Raw genomic sequence first — 21,640 nt, forward strand, 5'->3', positions numbered from 1 at the left:
TCTGGGCTCTGATCTATGGGTTTAAATATCAAAATGTGTTTGGCCTTCTCCTATTTTGTTTTTTTATTTATGTATTTGTCCTAAGGCAGAGATGGATGAGGGAGAAGATGAGCCTCACCCTCCTGAAATATTGTACTCTGAGACCCTGGCACTTCAAACCTACTCCTGAGAATAATTTTAAAGCGGATAATAAGATACACACACACCGCTGGGTTTCTTCATATACACAAAATCTGAAGATATTTCAGTCCTATTTGACATTTAGATATCTGAGAATCACAGGCCCGTCTTTGATGGGAAAAAAAACACATAGCCTGTAAAATCTCTAAGGTCTCTGGGAAACAAATTGTAACCGACAACTCCCTAACATCTCATTATATGGTGCAAATTTCTTTCTGCGCTTCCTCTGGCCTTGTTCAGCTGGTCCCTCTAATGATGGAATTATCTGCTCAACTGTAAAGCAGTTCTGTCTCTGAAGCTACCAGGCTTCATGCTATGGGGACAGGCTAGTTTCAAAAGCCCAGAATTCGAGAAATAAAAAGACATTTAAGAGTGAAACTGGTCCAGCCTCTGGGGAGGGGGCAGGAAAGCAAAGTGGTTAGGGCATGGCCTGGAACAACCCCAGCTCCACCTGCACCAGCTAGAGGTAGGACGAGGATGCCACCCACACCTCCCGCAGGGCTGTTGTGAATGTTAAGGGCTCCGCAGGGTGCTGAAGGCAGGTGAGCTCGCAACACACGGAGGACGTGCTCAGCCTCTCCGCACGGTAAAGCCATTCCCACCAAACACGTGTCCCCGGCCCGATGCGCAAGGCACTACACCCGCCTCTGAAAGTAGGGCAGCACCACTTCCCTTTTTAAAAAGCCACTCGTGCTGTTTAAATCTCTCTCGCTGCATAGCATGTACATCTGGACACAATCACCATAAAGGATCTCATTAAAAATAATTGGGACAATTATTTGGACCAGATAGTGTTAAAACATTTCAATGTAAAAATTGTGAAGAGTAACGAGCATGAGAATAACTGATCTGTTAAACCGCTTTACTTGAACATTCATTAAACTGTTGTTTTCACAAATTATCCCTCAGCATTCTGTAACAACAAATATTTTCTCTACTAAAAGGTAAAGAAAAATAGAACATGAAGTTATTAGCTCAGTATCACAGGGGCCAAGCATCGGCTCCAAAATGTCTTCATAATCGCACTCTTTCCTTCATATTCCAAAGGCAAGGGGGGAAATACCATGAGACATAATATCCACAAAGTGAAACACAGCTAAGCAATTATACGGGGAGGGAGGCTGATTAACATACACCTTCCTTATCCTGTTTCCCCATTTTCTTCTGCCCCTCCGCTAATTAAAAAACCCACACTGGTTCTTTCTTCAATGCGGAGATCATCAGTGTGTCTGGTAGGGGCAGGAAGAAAGCGTCACATGTAAATAACACACAGCGTCTTGACCTGTAAATCTCCTACATGTTTCCTTTAATTGTGCTTCTGTATTCAGAGTATCAAACCCAATTCTCACACACAGCCACACACACACAGTCTCACACACAGTCACAGCTGCTGCTGCCGCCCCCCCAGCTGCCCCACTGTGGCTTCCCCCACCCCACCCTGACTAGCCCCCACCCACGGCCATCACCTCACTACCTCAGCTACCACGCCACCACCCTGTCCTCACTCGTTCCCGTCCCCCCCACCCCCAAGTTCTTTCTTTCTCACTAACTCTTCAGGGACATTCTCCACCTAAACTCTTTTTTTTTTTTATTGACTTTGTAATAATATTACATTAAAAATATACATGTGAGGTCCCATTCAACCCCACCCCCCCACCCCCCCTCTCCCCCCCCCAACAACACTCGTTCCCATCATCATGACACATCCATTGGATTTGGTAAGTACATCTTTGGGCACCTCTGCACCTCATAGACAATGGTTCACATCATGGCCCATACTCTCCTCCATTCCATCCAGTGGGCCCTGTGAGGATTTACAATGTCCGGTGATTACCTCTGAAGCACCATCCAGGGCAGCTCCATGTCCCAAAGACGCCTCCACCTCTCATCTCTTCCTGCCTTTCCCCATACCCATCGTCCACCATGTCCACTTTTCCCAATCCAATGCCACCTCTTCTATGTGGACATTTCCACCTAAACTCTTATCTCTGGACCCAAAGTCCTGCTGCAGCCCCCTTATCCAAAATCTGTCAGTTATTATCTACCAAATACCCATTAACATCAGCAAATACCTTTTTGCCTCCTGTCTCATCAGGACAGTAATTCTTAAAACTTCTAAGCAGGGAAGAGCTATGAACACACTCAACATTTTGAAAACCATCTCCCTTTTCCTGGGAAAAACCTCGAGTTCAAATAGTCTTGGAGAACAAGAACCTCACACAGGGGACCTACAGAAGGAAGCTGACTTCATTAGAGTGGGAGGAATCCAAAAGTACACACCATGCATCACTGAACTGCGGTAACTCTGACACAAACTTGGTTTAAAACACAGCCGGGGGAAAGTGAACTTGGCCCAGTGGTTAGGGCGTCCGCCTACCACATGGGAGGTCCGCGGTTCAAACCCCGGGCCTCCTTGACCCGTGTGGAGCTGGCCCATGCGCAGTGCTGATGCGCGCAAGGAGTGCCCTGCCACACAGGGGTGTCCCCCGCGTAGGGGAGCCCCACGCGCAAGGAGTGCGCCCCGCAAGGAGAGCCACCCAGCGCGAAAGAAAGTGCAGCCTGCCCAGGAATGGCGCCGCACACACAGAGAGCTGACACAACAAGATGACGCAACAAAAAGAAACACAGATTCCCGGTGCCGCTGATAAGGATAGAAACGGTCACAGAAGAACACACAGCGAGTGGACACAGAGAACAGACAACTGGTGGGGGGTGGGGGATGGGGAGGGAAATAAAATAAATCTTTGAAAAAACAAAACAAAACACAGTCGGGGGGGGGGCGGGGAGGTTTCTTGGTTTTATCCCTAGAACGCTCAGGCTACTTGGCCCCTACACCCACAGAAGCTCCGGTCCTTCTGCTAAGTGTCTGTTATACTAGCCAAGTTTCCAATCAAAGCTACAGCCCCAAACTCTTGTATCTATCCTCTCTCTTCCATGGCAAGAATGTAATAAAAGACTTCCTTTCCTTTGAGTCTGTCCGGAGTTGAGCCCCAGGAAAGCAGAGTCAGCCTGCCAGTTGTCCAGGCCGTGCACTGTGCAAGTGGACATTTAAGAGGGGACCAATCACATCCTCAGCATCTCTACTACTTTTTGCTGATTTTAAGATAGGCAATTTCATTATTCATATGACAATTTCCTGGCATATGGCAACAAAGTAGCTTGTTCTAAAAATCAGTATAGTTTGATAGTTTTCCATCAGATGGAAGCAAAATGTCTAATTTGCACCAAGCGCCATATGGGCTAGCAGCAGCCCTCGCAAAGCTTCTCGCTGACGTTCTAAACTTCCTGTGGTCCTGGCCATTCACTAAAGCTTCCACTCATGGTTTAAGAGGCTCTGATTGCACTGCATTAACTTTCTTTCCCCTAAGCTGGTCTTTCTCTCTCAATAACTTCGGTTTTCGGGCACCTCCTCCATCCAAAGCAAGCCCCCAAGACCTGCTGCATGCCTTCTATTTGTCTGTTGAGATCACAAAATGCGTTTCTAACAATAACACAATAACCTTTTGTCACAGTAGAAACTTAATTACCAGTAGGAAAGAGACATCCATTATAGACAGTCACAAATTTAAATCATTAAAGGAAACACGGGGCTTGAACTTGAGTTTCAGTCAATATCTGAATATATTCAAACTGAAAAGAAATTAAATTAAGCTTTCTTATAAGAACTCATCTTCACTGACTTGATTCCTGAATAAAATCATTTACAAAATGCTGCCACAAGCTATTTCAGGAAGTTTTACACAACACTTAAGAGGTAATTATGGACTAGTCAAATGGAAAAATAATCAAGTAAGTCCACATAAACTCACCCAGAGCCCCAGAAAACAAGTTGTACTGCCATTGGTGATCATTTGCCCTAGTAGATAATTCAGTCGTGGAAACCTTTAAAAAAAAGGGTATAGAAAATTTAGAAGAAAGGAAAAAGATTCAGGAAAGCATAGATAGTAACTTCATTTTAATACTTCTTGCTGAAAAATAACGTTAGTTCAAGAGTCCTTGAATCCATGCAGCAATCGTATTGCAAATAAACGCTTCATAATTGGAGTTGGGTCATAAACTCACAATTTTCTACTGGCTGAGTCGAGAACTTCAGAGACACTTAATCGTATTTTCAGATTAATCCTCCAGGGATTACATGACTTCACTTTCTTTCTGTCTTAATCCCTCAAGTAGTTAATGATCTGAAAACTGATTCTTAAATACACCATATAAATGAAGTCTCTTAAGGACTTAAGACGTGGCTCTTGTCAGGGGAAGAGCCCCTCTGATAAACGGACAGTCATGTCCATTTTGTAGCTCTTAATGTTCTTAAATTGCACCAAGCTTACACTGTTATGCTTCTTATTTTCTTCTAATTTGGAAGAAAAAAAAAACAGAGGAACTATAAATTCTACAACATTAACAGTATTAATCTTAGTTAAATCCTAAAGAAAACTATTTTTAAAAAAGCAAGAAACACTTTCTCCTCTAAAGTTTTCAGCAGGAAGATGGGTTCTTAGGTGGAAGAAAAAAACATAAATTTTCCTCCCAAATGTTACTGAGGAAGATACCACAGGATACTTGCTATTATTAGTTTGAGGCCTATAAAATTACTGCTATTCAACCATTTTTAGCTACCAAAAAATGGCTATTTCATATGGGTCAATCTAATTTTTCCAAACAAAGGAAAAAAAATAGTACAGGCAAGACCAGAAAACCCAGGGGTTCTGGAACCGTCAAAGCTGCCCCGCGTTTGGCAAGCCCATCATTCTTCCAGCATTAATGGTTTGTGCAACCAACCGGTCCAATTCCAACCCAACTTATCATCACTGCACCCGGAAGAAAAGGAATGAACTGCCTCCAATACTGGAGGGACTTGGGTGTGTCTTTTCAACTCTTCCTTCCCATCCAGTCCCTACTTACTGCCAACTCCCTCTCAGCATCTTCCCTCCAATAAGAAAGACCTTTCCAAGAGCACCAACAGGGCAGAAAGAAAAGCTCTGTGGGGACTGGAAAGTAAAAAGCTGCTCCCTAAGAAGGGCTACAGGGAGAGCAGGACAAAGTAAGTGCCACTGCAGGGGCGGGCAGAGGCAGGGGCAAAGGAAAAGGGCTGTCTCACTAACCCCCGCCTCACACCCAAGAGCGAATGCAACGAAGGGAGAGTGACCTGCTGTGTAATCATACACTTACGATTAGACAGCACGTACCTTGGGACCTACCTCACCCCCCTCCCACTGCCATGCCCACCGCCATGCCGACCACACGTCACACACACCCCCACTGCCAGCAGAGTGCGCCCGGGCCAGTGCACTGGAACTAAAACCCAGCAGCGCAAGTTCACACGGCCACAACAAGGGGCGTCCTCTGAGAGGGAGGAGGAAGTGTTTCTACAAGTTTATCCTCCCACCAGACCGATGCAACAGCAATGCACCCTAAATCCTAAATCGCTGGGTTTGGTTTTGCAAGAATGTGGTGCCAGTTACAAAATAAATGTTTTGATGTTTTTAATGCCACTCATCTATTTCTTATTCCCTATTTTTTCAAAGTAGTTATCTGAAGCTGAGAGGTAAGGCTGAGATCAGCATGCTAAAGATGCAGTGGTGAAAAGCCCGGGCTGAAGTGGCAGGTGAGACCTACTGTTCTTATCCAATCAGAATTTTTGAAGGAAATATGTCCATGACAGGAAATGCAAGTAAAGTACATCAGACAGTCGGGGGCACTCTTACTTGCTCCAGTGATTCTCGCCCTAAAGTAGAGATGTTGGGATCTAATGGTGACCATGTAATGTTGAAGGTAAATGCATCAGTGATGGCATACGCTGAACGAGAGGACGAATATAACAGAAAAAGGAAAGCATCATTATTTTAAAGGGTATGACCAAGATAAAGAGCTGCTGCCAATGTAACGACCCTGAATTAACAGACCGGTTGGAATTGAAAAGTGGATTCATGTCAAAGCAAAGGACTAAGGGGTGGGAACAATGCCTGGGAGTGCTGCCTAAGGGCTATGTGTGTGGCTGTCACGTACCAACTAAATGAGCTGCTCTGCTGTCAAACCAGACGCTGCCCAGGAACCGACTGGACCGTCTCATGCAGAGAGACGGAAGGCTACTGGCAACTATCACTGTGAGCAGAGGAAGGGGTCTGCAGCCCACCAGCACGGAAGCTGTGATTGTTCCCAACGGCCCAGAGTCCCATATCAAGTCGCTGAGGAAGGGAACCTTCTGGAGCTGTTGTTCCTAAAGTCTGGTGTGCAGATTGAAACAAGTGCCTGCATAATAATCACTGAAAGAATTGGTTGCACATCAAGATTCCTGAGCACTGCTCTGAGGCTGATTCAGTGGGTCTCTGGTCCAAGGATTTCTATTTTTGAAAGTTTTCCTGGGTGGTTCTGGAGCACAGCCAGGTTGGAGAACTAAAGCTAGAGCAAAATATGGAAACTGCAAGACAAGCCTGAGGAGTCTCAGCTGGACCTCCAGGCACAGGTGCTCCGCACTGCAGCCCCTGGACAGGGCTCAGCATTCCTGCTTTGTAGAGACCATAGGCAGATCAGAAAAGCCCTAAGGATAGAACAAATGTCATCTTGTTACTTCCTTCTAGAAGCTTCTCCATGCCTACAGCAGCCCAGTGCCTAATAGGGGATAAATCCTACATTCCTTTGCAGGGCAGGTACCTCCTCCAGTAACACAGCCCCCACTCCAGCTTCACCACACCACCACTTGAGCCACCCCATTCTCGCCCTGTGCTCCAGGCAAGCAAATGACCTACGAGGCGATTTCCTGGGTAGGGCTGTTTAACCTCTCCATGCTTTGCTCCACTTCACCTTCCCAGGTGGGGTTCAAGTCCCACCTCCTTCTGAAGCCCTTCCTGGCCATCCCCAGCCCTCACCCAACCAGAACTGACCGCTGGCCCTGGGGTTATTAGAGCAATAAAGGAACACTTCGCTTTTCTCAGGTATTTCTATGCCTGACCGTAGAACTAGACTGTATATTTTTAAGAAGCCATGTTAGTAACTGTTTTAAGGATAAATAAATGCAGTAAATCAAGCCAAAGCCCAAATCTGCATCTGGATTGAATCGAAAGCAGTACTCCATGCTGCATCTCTGGAAATACTGACTCTGCTTTTATAAAAATCATTCTGTCAATACAGTAGCCACTCGCCACACATGGCTAACGGGCACATGAAATGTGGTTCGAACAAATGAGATATGCTATAAGTGTAAAATACTGTATTTTGAAGACTCGGTACAAAAAAAAAAAAGAATGTAAACTACTTCAACATCTTGGAAAGATAACTTTTATATTGGGTAAAATAAAATATATTAAAATTAAGTCCGCCTGCTTTTTTTACCTTTTTAATGGGGCCACTAGAAAACTTAAAATTGCTATGTGGCTCTCATTATAATTCTGCTGGTCAGCACTAGCCTATAGAGTAGAGTGTTTCTCTTCCTTATTAAAAAGTCTGTTAGGATGATTCAGAGCACAACCGAGCTTTCCCTAATGATGTGGAGCTATGAAAATTGAAGGCTGTGCCACGGGGTTACGGGCATGGCCTTATTTACCTACAGTCTGTCCCTACGATAAGTGCTCCCAGGCTACTGCTTTGAGTTTGATCAACTCACAGCAGTGGGCTTTCTCCACTCTCTACTGTTGGAGGATTTTAATCTTCCAATCTGGACATTTCACTGAATTCTGCAGGTGAAAGACCAGTTGGGAAGAACAAGCCAAGGGCCAGGGCTTGTTTAATTTAAGGAAAAACCAAAAAAGTTAATAATCAAGATAAACGCTTTTTAAATATAACTCACATACCATCAAGCTCACCATTTTAAAGTATGCAGTTCAGTAGTTTTTACATTCACAGGGTTGTACAACCATCACTACTCTCTATTTCCAGAACATTTCCATCACCCCTGGCAACAACTAATTCATTTTCTGTCTCTCTGAATTTGCCTATTTTGGACATTTTATATAAATGGAATCATACAACAGGTGGCCTTTTTGCCTGGCTTCTTTCACTTAGCCTAATATTAAGCTTTAGCCACGGAGTAGCATATATCAGACTTCTGGCCTCCAAATCAGAAACAATAAATTGCTGTTGTTTTAGGCTATTTGTCTGTGATACTTTGTTACAGCAGCCCTGGCAAGGCCTAGGCTTTGTTGGTTTGCTTCATGGGATCCCATGGGTCAGAGGTTCTGTTTATTTTTCTTCATTCTTTTTTTTCCAAAGATTTATTTATTTACCCACCCCCTATTATTTTTGCACTCACTGTCTGCTTTCTGTGGCCATTTGCTGTGTGCTCTTCTGTGTCTGTCTTCTCTTTAGGCGGCACTGGGAACCGATCCTGGGACCTTCTGGAGTGGGAGAGGCGCTCAATCTTTTGCACCACCTCAGCTCCCTGGTATGCTGTGTCTTATTGTCTCTCCTCTGTGTCTCTTTTTATTGCATCATCTTGCTGCACCAGCTCTCCATGCAGGCCAGCACTCAGTGTGGACCAGCTCTCTGCTCGGGCCAGCTTGCCTTTACCAGGTGGCTCTGGGAATTAAACCCTGGACCTCCTATATGGTAGACAGGAGCCCAAACACTCATGCCACATCCCCTTCCTCAGGCTGTGTAAGTTCAATTGCCTTATCTTCAAGTTCACTGATTCACTCTTCTGCCAGTTCAGCCCCTCTTGTGAAATTTTCATTTTGGTCATTGTACTTTTCAACTTCCGCATTCTTTTTTTTAATAATTTATATCTCTTTATTGATATTCTATTTGATAAAATACTATCATACTTTCCTTTAATTATTTAGTTTCCTTTAGATCTTTGAACATATTCATAATAACTGATTTAAAGTCTTTATCTAATAAGTCATATCTGGACTTTTTCAGGGCAGCTTTCCACTGATTACATTTTTTCCTGTGTATGGGCCTTATTTTGGTAGTTATGTTCATGTCTTGTATTTTCTTCTTGAAAATTGGATTTTAAATCATTATAATATGGCAACTTCGGGAATCAAATTCTACCCCCTTCCAAAAATTTGTTTTTGTTGCTGCTTGTTGTTACCATTTGTCCATATCCTGAATTCTGCAAACTCTTTATTGTTTGTAGCCACTAATATCTCTTCTCAGTTAGTTCAGTGGTCAGCTAAGGATTGGACAGAGATTTCCTTAAATGCCTTGAACCAGGAAGTCTCAGTGTTTGCCAAGGGGCTCTGTGTACGTGTTGGCATGTGCTCTCAAGGCTTCAGCAGGCAGTTAACAAATCTGCCTTCACCTTCTCTTCCTGCTTATGCAGAGCCTCAGTGTCAGTCAGAGGTGAGAGATGGGGGCCTTTGCAAGTTTTTTCTGAGCATGCACCTATCCTTGCACATGCATGTGGGCCTTCTAGATTCTCAGGAATATGTGGAAACTTTTCAAAGTCCTTTTTTTTTTTTTTTTTATTTAGTTCAAGGCAAAGCCTTCTTTATTTATTCATATAAAAGAGCACTTAACTTTCAACAAATTTTCAAAGCCCTTTATAGGCATCTCATTCACCAATTTTTCCTTCTAGGTTTTTCAGGTCAGCCTCTTGTTAGCTCCAACTGGAATCACCATCTCAGGCACCCGCACTATTAGACAGCTGTTGCTGACTATTTCCAACAAATGCTCTAGTGTTGGAGCTGTTCATACAGAGAGCTCTGTGTCAGGTCAAATGAAGACAGGGAGCTGCCAGACAGGTCATTTTCTGGAAACAGAATCTCCAAACTTGTTATGCCCCCTCCAGTGGATTCTGGGCTGTTTATTTTCAAGCAACCACAGACCTGAGAAGGTGGAATGAGGAAAGTTTAAATGTCACAAAGGTTGCTGTTTTTCCCAAGACTCAGTCACTTTTCTTGAATAAACACTCCTCGGATTTTTTTTTCAAACCTTTGGTTACTTCCAGAGTTCTCAATGAGTTTATCTTGACAAGTTTTATCATTGTTCTCCTTGGTTTTATGGAGGAGGGGAGGTTCTTACTCCAAGGTTCCAGATGTGTTTCCAAAAGAAGTAATATTTTAATTTTAATATTACCCTGTGGAAGGATGACTTTCAGACCACATCCTACTTTTTGTTTCATTCTTCAAACTAAGATAAAAGTTCTAACTCACGTTTATATTCCATACAATTCTTGAGCTGTTGTCAAAATGGTCATCTGAAAATCTATCAGGAAAATTTCTGTATGAAGTTTAGGGGTGGAGACAATCAAGTTATATTAAACTAACTTTTCATAAATCTGCTCATAAATGTGAATGCGCACACACAGTATAGAAGTCATTACTGCCTCCCAGTTAGACTAACACAAGGTAGATTTTTTTCTTTTAGGAACACGTGCTAGTCTTTAGGAAATTAAAAGTCATGTTTGGCATGTTCACTTTACCAACTTCATAAGAGATCACTCAACAGTGATAGAAAATGCATCAGGCTTAAAAATACCAATTTCAAGCAACATTATTCTGCTCCATGATTTCCATCCTCAAGTTGACCACCCCTGAAAATACACTGATACTATTATAAATATTAGAGACAAAAATGTGTTTCATTCAGCATGTGGCAACATTTCAAACCTGTAAAGACAGTTATTTGTGCGTCGAAGAAGATTGCCTGTCTTGAGACGCTATTTTGAGTAATTTCAAACATCTTAGTACAAAGACAATTAATTCTGGATGATTTAAGATTACTTCTTTTATACTGTCATTTAACAGAGATAGTGTTCATTTTATGTTTTTAGATTAGTATTTTGCAGCAGCAGTGTGGTGAGCTGTGGAAATTTAACTTCCTTATTAAGTGTTCATTATTTGCATCTGCTGTTTTATTGTCACTTCTTGTAATCCATGGGTCTCTACCCCATGCTTTCTCCACTGTGCTTTGGAAAAGCATTTAAAATCACTCTATCAATATTGGCCTGTTTCTGGATAAACTTATTTGCCTTAGTACCGTCTTTTTAGAAGCTAATATGTTATGTTGGTTTTTCATTTTTGCAGGTGAATCAAACTTTCCAAAGTCAATATCAACCTTTCATTGATGCCGGCTTAGCCCTAGTCACAGACACTGCTGACTTGCTCTAATGACTGTGTGTACATATGGTTTTGTTTTTCTAAGGGAACTGAATCTAATGATTTGAAGGGTGTGTAGGTGCAAAAGGGTGGTAAGCCTAATGAGAAGATTGAGGGGCATTCGCCCACCCTCTCAGGAGCAGGGGGACCACATCTGCCTGAAAAAAAATAATCAACCTTTTTATTTTAATAATACCACTCAATAGCTTGAATTAACAACCTCTCATCCCTCTATCTAGTCTGGTAGTAAAACATGAGATAGAAATAAGAGACCAAAATAATCATTATCCACAGATGATATGACTGTGAACCTAGAAAATCCAAGGAAAATAACCCAAAACTATAGGTACTAATGAGAACTTAGCAAAGTGCCTGGTTACATGATATCAGAAAACACACACACACACACACACACAGCTTTCTAGATATCGACAACCAATAAAAAGAAGGTCCATTCACAAAAACAAGCAAAGAGCATAACACACCCAGGAAGAGCCTAAAGGACCTCTTTTCCTAGCCTGGAAGAGTGTGCAAGAGACCCCACGAAGCAAGCACGGGCGTGCAGGCGAGGCGAGAAGCCAACTCTCCCACGCACGCCGCCTTCCTGGTGGGACGCACACACGTTCCTGTCCAAAAAATGGGTCAAAGTGCTTGGAAGCTAAAGGCTTTAGACGTCAAGCGCTCTCCCGTCATCTTCCCGCGCCAGGGAGCCTGCCTGCTCTGTGCGCACCTTGGCTTCTTGGCCTTCTCGCCCTGGGTTCCTGACAGCCTGGCACCAGGCAATCGGCAAGCGCAGGGTGTGCTCCGGGTGCTGGCCGCAGGGATGCCATCGGGGCAGAAGGGAGCCCAGGCAGGCGACGGGCAAGGTCCCATCTGTGAACCCTGAACAACCGAAATGCCTCAAGGAGGGCGCCCGCTCTGGCTCAGGTACACGCGCGACAGGGGCTCTAGGTGCTTGCCGGTTAGACCTTCCCCAAGACGGCGCGGGGTGGTTCGCCCTCCCACCCCAGGGGGGCTCAGGGATTCTGGGTTAGAACGAGACCTTCCTGCTGGCTCCCTTCCCACAAGCCAGGGGGAACCGTCAGTGCTACCCACTCCTGGTTCCAGGTGCCCTAGAGCCCTTCTCGTGCACCTGCACCGCCCCTCACTGACACCGCCTTCGGCCCTGGCAGGAAGAGGTCCAAGTTCAGGGCCAAGAGAACAGCAAACAGAATGCAGGGGTGGGCTGTGCCCAAGGAGGCGCTGGCCATTCGCAAAGAAGCCCCCCACACTGGCCCCAGGCTTCAGGGCTCCCCCTGTGAGCCGGCCAGGCTCTGGCCTCAGGGCACTGCACAGGCGGGGGCCCCAAGGAGCAAAGAGCTCTTCCCAGATGGCCATATGCTCCGTCTCCATCAAGCCCCCCTCTCAGTGAGGCCTCCCCTGCCCACCCAACTGGAAAGAGCAATCACCTGCCCCCGATCCCCACCCTCCTTCTCTGATTAATTTTTCTCCGTATCACTTACCCCCACCCAATATATTCAATATGGTACTCAAGTGTGTCTAATTCCTTCCATTACAACGTCAGTTCCACAGGGGCACAGGTTTTGTCTGTTTTGCTCATTGTTTTCTACCCAATGCCTAGAACACGACCTGTCACATAGACACTCGAAATGATCTGTTGGGTGGATGGTGGGTGAGTGGATGGATGGGGCATTTGGGTCGGTAGGAGAGGGGTCAAGTTGGTAAGATCTGAAGATACCTGAATTCAGGAGTGAAAGTGGAAATGGTTTCAGAGAGGAAGTCCTCAACCCTTCTCATCACTGGCCTCTCACACATTCCTGCAGGGGACACAATAAGGCTCAGCAAGTCTGATGATGGGGACTGTCCGATAGTCATCTAGTCCTTCCCAACCTGCATTTGTTTCCTGCTGCCTCTGCTCCAAGTCTGAGGGTTTTTTGCTCACAGATTAAAATTCCTATCAGAGACAGATCCTAAGGAGTTTAAAGAAAGCTCTTCTCCAGCGCTGACACTAGCTGTTCCTATTAACTCTCATTAATGAGCAGCCCGCCTCCGGGATGGCGAGCAGCTTTAACCCACTTTCCTCCCTGCCCGCCCATGGCAGTTTTCTAAGCTCCTTCGCTTACACGCAGATCCAAAAAGGTCCCGTTCATGTGAGATCACAAGGCCAGGAGCTGGCTGACCTGCTGAGCACCTGCTTCCCCTCCCGCCACACAGCCCCTGATTACAGCAATCTGATTTTCTCACCAGGTCAACTGCAATCTCTCTTTTCTGTCTTCTTACAAGGGTCCAAAAATTAAAATAAGGCAATATTATAAGTTAGCTTAACATCTGCACAGGACTTGGAGAGAGGGGCAGATGTCAGATCTGGGGAGCCTGAGGTTTATATAATGGGAGGAGGGGGCGGTATCCTCCCACTTTTAAAAGAATGCAAAACTGCAAATACGAAGTTAGGAACAAGCGCATGGACACATGGCCAGCGCCGCTCCCACGGGCCAAGCCAAAGCCTGCCTGAGGGGCCTGAAAGCTTCAGATTCATCAGCTTCCAGGCAAACTGCCTCTGCCAAGAGAGATACATTCAACTCTAGAAAACCACCAAGTCTGACAGGCTTCTCTTACAACAATCCTCCAGATCCTATTCTTATCTCTCGTTCACAAACCACCATCGCCGCTGTTCCCTCTAATTTGGCAGCAGCAATTCATTATAAAACAGCACGTGCTGGCCTGGGGCTGTGCGTCCTCACTCGCTTTGGGCTTTAGCAATCTAGCTCTGTGTCAGTTATGCAACAGCCAAAGCAGGGAGTTTAACGGACTAGCAAAAAGCACAGCCGCAGTTCTTACATAAGCCTTCAAAATCAGACAGACACTTCACCCAGAAACTATCTACAAGATAGACGCCCAGGTTTGGATATTTGGAAGCACATAAGGTAGATAGGTTTACTTCCGACCTTAAAAACAATAAAAGCCGTTTGTACTTAATTTACTAGTCTATCTGAACGTAAGGTTTTAATCTGCTGGAGAAAATCACCTTTAATACATCTTGAATATTCCATCACGTAAACATAAAAGAACATCCTGACACTACCACTCAGCTCCAGTGTGCCCCTGCACAATGAAATGTACCTCTTAGGATTCCAGTAAGTAGTCCGTGGGGGTTGATGGGTCCCTGATAAACAAAAACTACCCTTTGCTCAAGAAAGAGGATTTAGACAAACTACGAAAGTTTACATATTGCAATTCTTCAGCAGATCTCTTTTTCCAATACCATTTTTCTCTCCCCATTTCAGACCACACATTTGGCTTTCCTTAAACCACTGGCAGTCTCACCTTTGGGCGACAAAGTGATAAATACTAATGTTCTCCACGACTCAATGCAGAATGGCCAGCTGGAATCCCAGGCCAGCTTTGAGCATCCCAGGTGCCGGGCACAACCACAGCCAACGAGGCAGACTTCTGGGGAGGGAGACCTAAGCACAGGCAGAGCCAATGCTCGCTGCTTTGGGTCTCTTCTTACCTGGAAAAGTAGCCAAAAATAACAGCAGAAGCTTTGCTGTTGAGGTGAAGACGATCTTTATAACTGGCAACTCCCAATTACTAAGTTCTCATCAGATATCAAAATGAAATTCAGAAAAGTAGGAAAACAATAAAGGATATCTATAGGATCTTTTTAATCACTAGCCATGGTACCATAAGACTCCTTGCCAAGTTTTATAAGCATATACAAAACCTATTTTGGTTTTTAATGTTTTGCAATCCTTTACAATGGTTTATAAGAAAGGGCCCCATATTAGCTTAAAAGCGTGTCTTCCAGCTGAGTCCATGCTTATCTTCCAGTGAAGTTTGGGTTTAAAGCAGAAATGATGTTCTGACATCTTCCCCTCTCCTCCTGGACGCTCTGGTAATGACTTTTATAACTTAAGCAACGAGCAAATATTTTTTGAAAGCACTTATGTAACCGAGTACAGACGCCTTTGGTATCTTGCCAAGGGTACTTCTTTCCGCGTCTGCATTTAAAATAGAACGGTAGTAACATCACTTGTGTGCCTGAAATTCCTCCTGTGCACAGGCTCAGAATGAAAAATGGATGTAGCAAGCCGCTCCTCGGCTCTGCCATTATAAAGCTCGCAGGAAATCACACATTCATACTAAAATAAGATGAATTCACAGACCAAAATCTCCGCGCGATGGGGGAAGGGCGCACTGGGCTTCACTCACCAACCACCCTGGAGCGCAGGGGTGTCTGGGCGGGCGGCGCGGAAGGGGGCCCGAGGAAACGCAACACCCCAGCCCGAGCGGGTGACGAGGGCAGGGGAGAGAAAGTGCTCTCGGCACCGAAAAGCCACGCCGACGCGGCGCTCGCTCCCTGGCTCTGTCCACCCGTCTCCTGCGGCTTCCAGGCGGACCCCCGGGGGTGGGCGGCTCAGGACTCGCTCACCTGCGTGGGAAAGGCCGAGAGGGCGGGCCCAGAGGTCGCCCCCGCCCGCGAAGACCCCCGGGCCCCGGGCCCCGGAGCCAGGGCGCTTCCTCCTCCGCGCAGCTCGAGTTTTCGATCGACCGCAAGGTCTGGGCTCCGCGGCGCCGCCGAGGCTGTCGGCACGAGCGGGGTCCCCAAACTTGCCAGAGACACGCAGAGGCGGCGCAGGTGGAGGGCGGGGGTTCCGCCGCACCTGGGCGCGCTGGCTAAAGCCCCGCGCCGCCAGCCCCCGCCGCCGGGAGCGCCCCGCAGCCCCGCGCCCCGCAGCCCCGCGCCCCCCGCACTCACCTCGGCGCCGACCCCGCCCGGGCCGCCGCCCCCGCTCCGCGCGTGGGGAGCGCGCGGGGCCGGCAGGACGCAGGGGCGCTCCCCCGCGCGATGGCCGGACAAAGCCCGGCCTCGGCGCCCCGCGCTGGCGACGCGCGGTCCACGCTGCCAGCCCGCGGGCGGAGGCGCGCGCACCCCGTCCCGGCCGCCCCCACGCGCCGCCCAGACCCCGGCGCCTCCAGCCGCCCAGCGGCGCGCGCCTCCCGCCCGCACCCCGCGCCCCGCGCCCCGCGCCGCCGCCGAGGCGAGCCGAGCGCCCTCTGCCGGCCGCTGCCCGCGCGCCCCGGCCCCGCACGGTCCCCGCCCGCTGGGGCGAGGCCCGTGGGCGCCGCCAGCCAGACCCCAGCGCGGGGAGCCCGAGGCGCGCTCGGGAAGGCCGGGCGCAGAGGGGGACGCCCGCAGATACCGCAGGCCGGGGTCCCTCGCGTCATTCAGGTGGCAAAACGCGGACGCAGCCGAGGGCCCGCCTGCGGGTGGCTGGGTGCATCACGGAAATGCGGTGTCAGCGCGCAGACGTGGAGTATTATTCAGCCGTAGAAAGGAATGGCGACCCGGGCCAGCGATGACATGGAATAAGCCAAACACAAAAGGACAAATATTGGCCGATCCCACTTATATCACAGCTCTAGAATAAGTAAATACACGGAGACACAGATAGATTCGAGTTGGGAGGGGGAAGAGGAAGCGGGAAGGGGACTAAGTTTCTGTTTGAGGTCCTGAAAAAGTCTTGGTAAGGGATGGTGGTGATAGCGCCACAGCGTTATGTGTGTAATAAATAACACGAAAGCGAAACCTTCAAAATAGGTAAAATGGGAAATGTGTTACAGTTTTTAAGAGTGAGCAGGGGGCTATCAGGGCAGGGAGCTGCCAGGACTGGAGCCTTGGAATTATGCGCAGCCAGGGGAAGGTGGGAAGAGCTTGGGAGGGCAGCAGGATTCCTGGTTCACGGAGCCCAAAGTGGGTTTCTGAAACTGAGGAATAGGCACACGTTCCTTCTAGAACCAGGTCTAGTTCTGTGTTGAATAGCACCAGGGCGCCTCACACTGATGAAGGAGCTCCAGGGAGCCTTGACGCTCTTCTGAATGAATCTGTCCGTTAATGGTTTCTCGAACCCATTCCGCTCAGTCCAATCTGCAGGCTCTGGCTCTTCCAAACAGTTCACCTGGAGGCTTGAAAAGGCAAGTGAGCCCAGACATCTACCAAGCCTCCAATTTAAAAATATTAGTTGAAACAGCAATGGACTAAAAAGTCCTCGTTATAAAAATGAAATGAGGGCTTTAGTTCTTGCACTAGTTAGGTTTTCATATTTTTTTAATGGGGAATCTTTTTTTCAAACGACTGTGTAAAGCAATACTTTATACCAGCTAATTTTCCCAACAAGCTAGACTTCCTGAAGGGAAATCTCAAAATAGCTTCCCCACTCCCCCGCGTCTTTTAGGTTTATTCCATCAGCTCTACTTCCCCTCTGGAAGGATCTGGGGCACATTTCATAGCTTTATATGTCACTTTCAGGCGTTAAGAACCACTATGGTTCTCTCCAGTCCAGTCCCAAGCTCCCCTCCTACCGCCGGCCAGCACCGGTGGGGCCCAAGGCCAGCACCGGTGGCAGGGGAGCTCCTCCTTGCTCGACCTACCCCCCCACTAGCTCTGGGAAGCCGGGCTCCTCCAGGGGGGTGGGGCGGGGGAACCCCCTGGCAGCACAGGGCCTGGCTGGCCACTCCAGCTCCCCGCTCAGCTTCTCTGTCTGGGGGTCCTACTCACTGGACCCTCTGGGGGCTATCGTGTCTTGGGAGGTAGAGTCTTTTGATGATTCAGACCTAACCACTTACTGCCGTGGCCATGCTGGCCCACCGAAAACCCTGGGCACTTCCGCCCATCCAGCTCGCCAGGTGTGGACCACTGCACCTGAAGGACAGTCCCCCTGTTCTGAGACAACTCTGACCTTGTGTCTTCTCCAAGGATTCCTTCCCTAACTCCGTGGAAACTCTCCTTAAAGCTTTTCGTGTAGGAGTCGGGCAGCTGTTTCCGGGTTCATGTATGTCCCTAAACCCCCAGGAGATGAGTGCCAGACTCTCCAACTAGCTCCCCAGAACCACGCCTCTCTTTCCCCTGTCAAATAAAGAGCAAACCTGGACTGGTAAGTGAGATGATTGTAGAGGAAAGGGGGCTATTGCAATAAATAGGGCGAATGCTCTGGCCATAAGGACCTCACCAGACAGGCAAGGGGTTTCCTTCTCTAGACAGGAAAGAACGAGGTGCAGGGAGGCTGGATGAGGGGACGTGACCAGGCATGGCTCTGAGGACACCTCAGCTGAGGCAGCCTGGTCCCTGGGGGGGGGCGGGGGTGCCTGGACGGTCAGGCGGCTGGAGGAAGGAGGGGAGTGAGGCACTGCTTGGTTACCGAGCCTTGTGTTCAGCTTGGTCAGTGGGGAGCAGCGGTTCAGCCAGTCACTTATGAGGCAAAGAAGGGGAGTTTGGAGGCTCCATGTCCAGCCTTGTCTTAAGGAGGCATCCGTGAGTCTTATCTGAGTCACACGGGAAGGGAGTTCTTTGCGGTCAGCCATTTTCCAGAATATAAAGGGTGGGGAATTTCTTACCCTTCGCTGTTTTCCAGGATCACGGGGCTCTAGCAAATGTTCAGTGTCCACGTGAGGTGGATGAGGACTTCCCCCTCTCCCTCGTAGCACCCTGTCCTCTTTCCAAGGGAATTCTCGCAACAACCCCTCGATCATTCTCTCCTTTCTTTTTTATTTATTTATTTATTCCTTCTCTCCCCCCCCCCCCCCAATTGTCTGCTCTCTATGTTCATTCACTGTGTTCGTCTATGTCTGCTTGTCTTCTCGTTAGGCGGCACTAGGAACCGATCCTGGGACCTTCTGGAGTGGGAGAGAGGTGATTGCTCTCTTGTGCCACCTCAGCTCCCTGGTCTGCTGCATCTCTTATTGTCTCTCCTCTGTGAGTGCACGGGCCAGCTCACCACACTAGCCAGCTCTCCACGTGGGCCAACTCACCAGGAGGCCCCAGAAACTGAACCCGGGACCTCCCAGATGGTAGATGGAAGCCTGGTCACTTGAGCCACATCCACTTCCCTTTCTCCTTTTCTTAAACTTGGCCTGAAGGTGGCAGAAACCTTATTTAGCAGGTCCCACAAAGATGGTCCAACACCTTGATTTAAAATGTGGGGAGAGCTGTCCGTGGTGGCCACGGAGGTGTGCTAGCCCAAATTGTAGGCGCATAACTCACCGACAGCCTCCAGGGGTCACACCTTCAGAACCACCAAGGCCACACGGCCCCCCAGCTGTTCACGGTCAACACATGAGCTTGGGCGAGTATGAAAGCTGGGCCACTGCTGCCCCCGGTGCAGGACCCCTCTGGTGGGCAGCCTTTGCTCAGGAAGTCCCCATCGCCCTCCCACTTTACTCAGGACTGCACAACCACCTAATGTTCTCCCTACACAATCCTCCTTCTTACCTTCTGTCCCTTCTCAGGTGTCAGGTCTCAGCACAGTCTGATAGCTCTCCCCACTTACACGCCGTCTCCTTGCCTCTCCTGCTTTACCCTTCAGAGGTGTTTTCTCCAGTACGTGTTTTGTGCATCTAATCCTTCTTGGCATCTGCTGCTCAGAGGTCCCAATGGGCATAGCCACCTATTGTTTCCAGCTATTCCAAGGTGAAGCCCATTTTAACATCTGGTTGTACTTGCATTTAGAAATTGTGAAAATAAGGGTACGAAGTTCATTTGAGGAAAAAAAATGTGATCAACAGGCATCTTAGGTTAATTCCCCCCTTCCCAGAGCAGAACACGGTGAAATGACTTGGATATAGATAGATGACTTTTGGTAGGTGGTGCCAGAGGCAGATGTCATGAATGCAGTGTTTAAAAGAAGGAAGTATGAAAAATCAATAGAAAGGTGTGTTATCCAGGTCATTGGTGTATACAGCAGGTGCTCAACACCACCAGGATCTCTGGAAGCTTGCAGAAGTCCATCCAGAATTGTCATTTCAAAGACAGGACCTGAGTGTGTTGGGAATCACCTTTGGGGTTTTACTTCACCCCCACCCCCTCATCCAGGCACCCAGGGCTTTAGGAAAAACAGAATGACCCTTGAGGCAGCATCCTGGGGGTAGGGCATGGGCAACTTGAGTCCCAGCTTCCTAGGTTTTGCCTAGGAAGCTGCCGCTGAAAGGTAGCCTATGCTTTGAGTCTCCAAAAAAGAGTCAGGAGGTCATCAGAGGGGTCACACTTACACCTCAGCAGGGTCCCAGAGACAGTCAAAGTAGATACAACCCCAGGTACTGGTTCTCCTGAAGGCTACAGAGACCCACAGGTTCTATGGTCATGGCAGATGGCTTTGGAGTTCAGTGCCATGTCAGTCTGCCCTACTTTGGAGTCTGTGATCCTGGGTGTGATGGAGATGGATTCAGACGTGACCTTTCTACACATGCCTCTTCTATCACTTTTACGGAACCTGTGGTTGGCACTGAGGATGGTGTATACTCAGGAGACCTGAATCTCTGGACTGTCCATGTGCCAACTGGGCCCTGAGCCTCAGAAGACTTGCAACTCCTACCCTCTGGTTTATTGGACTTACCCCAGCCAGCTAACAGGGAGGTAAAGAAAGTCAACCACCACACCAGGGAGCCAAGAGGGCCTATAACTGCAGGAAGGAGAATTGCATCCATCATCCATGTGGAATCTAAGACCCCTCTTGATATAGAGGTGGAGTGGACATAACCATCCCAGGGTCCACAGGATGGAGGAATCGAATATGGATTAGAGTGGTCTTACTGATATTCTACTATGGAACTATTGTGATTAGTAATGGAAGAAATTGTGGCACTGATGTGGAGAAGTGGCCACAGTAGAGGCTGAGGGTAAGGAGAGGGAAGAAGAGATATGATGTGGGGGCATTTTCAGGACTTGGAGTTGTCCTGGGTGGTGCTGCAGGGACAGATGCTGGACATTGTATGTCCTGCCATGGCCGACTGGGTGGACTGGGGGAGAGTGCAAACTACAATGTAAACCACTATCCATGTGGTGCAGCAGTGCTCCAAAATGTGTTCACCAAATGCAATGAATGTGCCATCATGATGAAAGAGGTTGATGGGGGTGGGGGGCGGTATATGGGGAACTCATATTTTTTTAGTGTAACATTTAAAAAAATAATTTAAAAAAATTTTTAAATAAAAAAAGGTGGCCTAGGAGCTGGGGGCAGAGCCTTAAAAGGGTCTGCCATGGCAGGCCTTGGGAGTATTTCCCCCACTGCCTTACCAGACTGTGAGGCATACAAAGGACAGGTAAGGAGACCAAAGGCATCTGTCTTCTGCAATTGCAAATTGCTGCAATGCAGATGGGAAAAGACTGAGAAAGAATGAATGGAGTGGTGGTTGCAAGTTATGAATGACACTTGGGCAGGAGACTGGTCTACCAAACAGTGGGTACAATGGCTAGGCTAATGTGTCAATGGCCTAGCATTGACCAATTCTTGGTCAAGGAAGCACTGGGCTAATTGTAATACAAGGGCATCTTATGAACTTCACTCATCAAGGAGTTAATTGCATAGAGGGCTGCTTACATAGACAATCAACTGAGGAGATTGCCGTCAGCAATGAGTGGCATCTCATCC

The 21,640-nt window shown here is 47.8% G+C and overlaps 1 protein-coding gene across 2 annotated transcripts in view; it reads right to left on the reverse strand.

Moving 5' to 3' along the window:
* The window catches only part of MTUS2 (microtubule associated scaffold protein 2), a 560,413-nt gene extending 556,374 nt beyond the window's left edge, over nucleotides 1-4,039 (reverse strand). For both annotated transcript variants that reach the window (XM_058277015.1, XM_058277014.1), the window contains exon 1: nucleotides 3,990-4,039. The gene's annotated coding sequence lies outside the window, so the exon portion shown is untranslated. The remainder of the gene's footprint in view (nucleotides 1-3,989) is intronic.
* Nucleotides 4,040-21,640: the final 17,601 nt, after the last annotated feature.

The sequence above is a fragment of the Dasypus novemcinctus genome, chromosome 15 (assembly GCF_030445035.2).
Source record: "Dasypus novemcinctus isolate mDasNov1 chromosome 15, mDasNov1.1.hap2, whole genome shotgun sequence".
In the NCBI taxonomy this organism is placed as follows: Eukaryota; Metazoa; Chordata; class Mammalia; order Cingulata; family Dasypodidae; genus Dasypus; species Dasypus novemcinctus.